Source organism: Python bivittatus, unplaced genomic scaffold (assembly GCF_059951505.1).
Source record: "Python bivittatus isolate LINGU-HERP-01145 unplaced genomic scaffold, Pbiv_v1 ctg000080_np1212, whole genome shotgun sequence".
NCBI lineage: Eukaryota > Metazoa > Chordata > Lepidosauria > Squamata > Pythonidae > Python > Python bivittatus.
In genome coordinates, this window is record NW_028277035.1 from 4,977,780 (window position 1) to 4,984,185 (window position 6,406).

The window sequence follows — 6,406 nt, forward strand, 5'->3', positions numbered from 1 at the left end:
ACAAATATTACTCAAAGAAGTTTTAAATAATTTTTCATTGAACACTACCTTTACAACTGCAATGTGAATACAGACATGCTTATGTGCATCATTTATTTTTCAATGGATAAACTAAATCCTTTAAGACAGCAAAATAAAGCTATAATTTTTCCAGTTGAAAATCAATTTCTGAACAGCATATGAACTAATCCTGAGTCTTTATGAAGTATTATCATTTAAAATATTTCAACCAATGCTTTTTCAGTAAAATTTCACAGCAACAGAAGTAAATCTGTATATAGTACTGCTTCTTTGCTTGTTTTGAACAAACCAGCCAATTAACAAGATACAATATTGATGGACTTGTCTTCTGATGAGGAGGAGGAGGAAGCAGAGCTCTACTTCCTTCTCCTCCTCATTGGAAGATGAGTCCAGCAGGGCCATAACAATTAATTCTACAGTCCAGAATTAATAAAAATAAAATAAAAATAAAACAGATTTTCAAAGATGCAATAATGGCAATACATCCCCATTTTGCTGTGAAGCTTTGATGTACAAAATCTACCTCAGCTGGTTCCAAATTACAATTCTGAAAACAATGAGCAAAACAGTTATAGTTAAAAGGTGAATCAAACAGATTATCTAAACTGAAATAAAACTGGGCTCACTATATTTTCACATTTCATACTATCCTTATATTTTTAATAGAGAAACTGTGCTTGAATAGTTGTTTTAAATTAATTTTCTCCTCTAAAAATCAAATGGGAGAGCCAGTTTAGTATAGTGGTTAAGGCACCAGACTAGAAACCAGGAGACCATGAGTTCTATTCCCACCTTAGGGTCAAAGCCAGCCGGGTGACCTTTGGCCAGTCATATCCTCTCAGCCCTAGGAAAGAGCCAATGGCAACCACGTCTGAAATCTTGCCAAGAAAACTGCAGGGACTAGTCCAGGCAGTCACCAGGAGTCAGGACTGACTTGAAGCACACACACAAAAAATAAAAAATAAAAAATCAGACACTAGGGACTGAAAAAAACTGTGGATATTACAGTAATACAGGAAAATACAGTAATAGATATTTCATTTTATATTTCTGTAACTGCACTCTTGAAGATGAACCAACAGCAATTTATATTATCCACAACTTTCAAAGTTAGCAGATATTTTTAACAAGATGGAAAAGGTTATTAGTTCTTTCAGCTGTTCCTCAAGTGTACACCTATAAAGTATTTGTTCCTTCAACTACACAGGAGGCAGATATTATTTCCATATGACTGATAATTAGGTGGCGCTGGGAGGGGCAGTAAAGCAGGTCTGCTACTGTGCTGAGCCTTTCACTTTTCTAGGATCCCTCATACAGTACATTCACAGAACAAATAGTTACTTTCCCTAAAATTTCAAAACATATATCCAGAGAGAGAGAGAGAGAGAGAGATGGAATCCAAGATTAAATGCCTCTCTTTGCTATCTATTAATTACACTTCAAACAGGTTTAATTTTTTTTACCTAGTTCCTGAAGATCCTCTCAAAGATTAAACAAAATAGAATCTGAATTCATTAAAAAAAAACCCAACACCCTAATTTAAGATAAAGGATCAAGATCAAGCAAAGGGAAAGAGGGATTAATAAATTTTTACCAACAAAAGATTACTAATACTGCTATAGAAAGGCATATAATGATTCTCCTTGTCTGTAATGTGCCACAGTAGTGAGAGAATGTGAGAAGAAGGGTTTACAATACAGTATCTTTATTTTTTTTTTTATGTCAAGTAAGTAGCAGTAATGGCATTATATGTATGGTTATTCAAAGGAAATCAAACTATTTTGAAAAAAGCTAAAATTATTTTTAGGATCACTCATTCTTGAAAAATGTTTTCAACCTGAATAATGAGCAGAAAAAATCTAGAAATGTTAAAAAAACAAAAAACTTAACCTAGAATTTGTTAGTTCGGTTTTATGATTTTGTACAGTTTATTTAAAAAAAAGAAATTAGATGACAGAAGCATCATTTCAAAAGAAAAAAAAAGTAATTATGCAGAGATAAAGCTGTTTATTAAGAATACATTTCACCTCTCTAGCCCTCCAAAGACAAACCGCAGAGCTGTGTACAAAGCTAGACAATCTGGGCAGCCAGCCATAAAACATTACTTCTATAGCAGATTCTGCTTTCACTCTTAAGCCATCCACAGCTGTAAAATATAACAAGAGAAGAAGCTCTGGTAACCAGCCTGTATGCCTTAGACTATTTATGATTCATGGGCTAAAGTTTGTATCCTTCACTTTGAATCCTTTCTTTAGATACAAAGCCACACCCAACTGGGCATTCAGGGTTAACTTTCTAGAACTGCAGAGAAAATAAAAATATAAAAATTACTTGTTACATAGTAACATCTAATAACTTTCATAATAGTTGTTACTGACATAAGTAGCTTACACTCCTGCAAATATACTGCTTACAGTATGACTACAGAACAGAAACATACTTAAACACATTTCTATTTGGAAGTTCACAGTTGAAAATATTATTTTAATTCGGAATGCTGATCAAAGTTCAAAGAACCATACATGCCAAACGCCCAAGAGTGTTTTTAGTTTTGCACTGTCATCTGATCCCCCAAAACAAACAAAATTCAAGGGCCCCTCCAGAGAAGTACAACTAGAAGAATGAAGAGATGTAAAAATTTGCTATCTCCCTGTATGTCAGTGGAAGTGTTTCGCGGCTTTCTTTGAATTCCAGCTCTTAGTACACATACTTAAAGTTCCACTGAAATCAATGAAACAGTCCAATTTTGAAAGTTTTTCACATGGTAACTCATCTTTCTCTACAACTTGCTATATTTATCCATAAGTACAGAAGTCATGCATAATAGAAAACTAATTTGGTAAATCAGCTTGTTATATCCAGAGCATATTATAATTCAGCAGAATATCTTTTAAAATTGCTTCACTTCTGACCTGGCTAATATTTGTATGAAGCTACTGCAAATCTCAAGACATTATCACTAAAAGGCATCAGCTGATACTAAATTGGCTAGACTGCAGCAGCATCAGGCACTTAAGAGGTTTCTTATCATTCATCTATAGTACTAAAATAGACTGATCAGTTCCTTCCTACAGCTTCAAGACCAGAGGGGGAAAGGTCTCAAGTATGACATTATCTTGTAATCTGGACTTTATTTTTTAACAACAGTGATGATGATGGTGTATCACAAGCTAACAACCTGCAGCATAAGGAATGCAAATCCTAAACAGAATACAAAGCAATACTTTTATAGTTCATAGTGTATTTTGGGCTTCACCAAAATGTATTAAATTTAACATTTAAAACTGCTTTATATAAACTAATGATATTAACTAGGATAGTGGCAGATTTGAAAAGGCAAAGAAATTAGCATTTATTCTTTGGATGAATAGAAATGGAGTGGAAGCTAAGCATTAAGTCTGTAGTGTTCTCACAGAGACTTTCTTAGCAATTCTTTCCATCTGAAAGCCGCCTTTGCTGAAGGAAAAGGCTGCCCCACCCCTGACCTCCTCCTCCTCCAGCTTGTTTTGGAAAGGAGCCAGATGACAGTATTGGGAAAAGTGCATATTTATCTCAACAAGACCAGCTGCAGAGAACAACTAAATGTAATTTTAGGTATTATTCATTCTTCCTTACCAATGGCCTTGTTTTTTTATTCCATTAAGATGCCGAGTTCCAAATTATATCTACACTGATGCTTTAGCAACTATATTTCTACAGCTTACTATCAAGGCAACAATTACCCTTGTAAATAAAAGTGAATTCTCCATCGATGGAAATTTGTTTGCATCTTTAACTAGGACAAGGAAAAATATATAAGCGCGCTTTGCTACAGTGAGCATTCCTTTTTGCCCTTTTTTCATACCTGGCTAAAATATTGAATATCAGGCACACATCCAAACACATCACACCCAAAAACCTGTTGTTAGATATATGATACTCCAAAGCTTGCCATGTGATCCTTGAATTTATAATACACTGAATACTGATGAAATATTTAAAACAGTAAAGAAAAATTGAAATATTTAATTAATATCCTAGTATCTGTCTGCCCAGCAGGATCAATCATTGTTGCTAAATGGGTACATTAGTTCCAACTTCAGAAAAAAAAATTAAAAACTACTAGTTTCTTACAATCAGGGAAAATAATTAGTGGTTTTTATTGTGTGAAAGGATCTCTTTCACACAATAAAAAATACTGAAGATTTACAAGAAATGGAATTTCAAAATATAGGATATTTCTCTTATTACTACACATTTAAAAAACATAGTGTGAGGCTCAAAGCAGAACTTCTCATCAAAAGCTATATCCATAGGTAAGTGCATTATCCATCTTTCATCTCCTTACCTATTCAAGAATTGTGATGAATTTCACAAAGGCATGATGGACAATCCAAACACAAAAGTGATACAGTATAATGCTTTAGAACTTACGATTTAAGGGTACAAATACCCTTCATGAGTTTGTGTCTGCTTAGATGATAAAGAGGCATTGACATAGTATTTTAAAATATCAATACTGGACGTCCAACAGTCATATTGTGAGGAAGAACAAACATACGTTTAGGGTATTATAATAAATTTTTAAAGTGTTTTACAGACTGCTTGATGAAACAAGAACCCAACTGAATCAAACCACAGGCCTATTTAGTCCAATATTTATTTCCATAATGGCCAACTAAATGCCTATGGAAACCCCACAAACAAGAAGGGAAGGCAACATCTTCCTCTGCTGCTGTTTCCCAGCAACTGATATTCTAAAGCATGCTATCTCTGATCCTGAAGGTAGCATATAGCCTCATTTACTAGTAGCAGTCTACTTCTGCATGAGTATATATCATCCCTTTTAAAATTATCAAAGTTGATGGCTATAGCTGTATGTTGTCATACCAAATTCCAGAATTTATATGCTATGTGGAGAAGCATTTCCACCACTGAATCTTCCACCGCTCAGCATCATTTGATAACCTTTGATTCTTGTATTATGAAAGAGAAAAACTTAGCCATCAATTTCTTTTTATGCCATGTACAGTTTATATACCTCTATTTTGCTCTCAGTTACTCTGCTTTTCTCAAAAAGCACTAAATGATAATTTACATATGAGAACATATAGAACTGTCTAATAATTATGGTTGCCATTTTCTGCACCGTTTTCAGTTCTATAATATGCTTTTTAGGATACAGTTATTAGATGTATATACAGCATTTCAAGTATGGTCACACTATACATTTGTATAAGAGCATTACAGTGCAGTATTATTTGCGACTCCTTTGTAATGATCTCCAGCATGGAACTCACATTTTTTTCACAGCTGCTGCGCACTGCATTGACATGTTCATTGAGCTATATCTATTATAAACCCACTATTCCTTTGCTCTGGTCAGTCACTCTCAGGTTGACTATTCTCCTTCAGAAAATATGAAAATAAATCAATAATGGAAAACAGAACGCACTTCTGTCTTCTATATTGCACTAAAAGGGCTACATTTGAACCCTATCATCCATTAAGTCCATCTAATCCTTGATCAGTGGAAACATATTCTCATTAAAATTAAGAATCCAACAAAATTATTGCAAAATTAGAAATCTTATATCTTGTTCATAATCTATTTAACATATCAGTGAAAAATGGACAGCATTGTATCATGTTGTTACAAATATGCTAAAAAAATAAACAAAAATGTATCAATAACTATAACTACCTAGGAATTACATCAGAAAACACGATTTTTAAAAAAGTAATAGCCTCCTTTTTCTCAAAAGTTATCTATGAGAAATATTTTGTTAAGGGTTACTAAAATGCTTGCACAGAAAAGAAAATTTAGTCAGATAACAGAAAAAATAGGAATAAAACATGTTTGTATCTATGAAAGATATGTTAAATATTTCTGAGGCATTATTTTAGATCAAAGTTGAGAATATAGAGTTGAAACAGAACCTAAAGGAAAGGGACCCTCGACTCTGATGATAATCAGAAATTCCTGTAACAAGTTATATTAAGTCCTGAGTTTATCCTGTGAAAAACTGTTCAATTATTTCCTTCTCTAATTTCTGATAGAAATGATATAATTATAGTATATGGACAAAACTAACTTATACAAAACAGAAAAGAAAGCTCAAATATGCAGAAATCATAATAAAACACATTATAGGCTTTTAAAAGCATTTCTGCAATTATTAAATATAGATGCTTTATTTCCTATGCAGATTTTTTTCCACAACCTAGGTTTCTGTGCTATGAATCTACTGACATGAAAACATTTGTCTAGAGTACTACAGAGATGTTATTTTGTTTGCTGCTCCACATGCAGACTTTTAAGTAATCAAATCATACTTTAGCATCTATAAAATGACAAAAATACTTAGTAATTTTAAATCAGTCATAATCACCATTTTAATATTCT

General features: G+C 33.1%; 1 protein-coding gene across 8 annotated transcripts in view; it reads right to left on the reverse strand.

Annotated features, from left to right (window-relative positions):
• Positions 1-6,406, reverse strand: part of TNRC6C (trinucleotide repeat containing adaptor 6C) — a 156,268-nt gene that overhangs the window by 147,460 nt on the left and 2,402 nt on the right. Inside the window, exon 1 of one of the 8 annotated variants that reach the window (XM_088133416.1) lies at positions 814-940. The exons of the other annotated variants lie outside the window; for them this stretch is intronic. The gene's annotated coding sequence lies outside the window, so the exon portion shown is untranslated. Of the gene's footprint in view, positions 1-813; positions 941-6,406 lie in introns of those variants that run through there. 8 annotated transcript variants of the gene reach the window in all.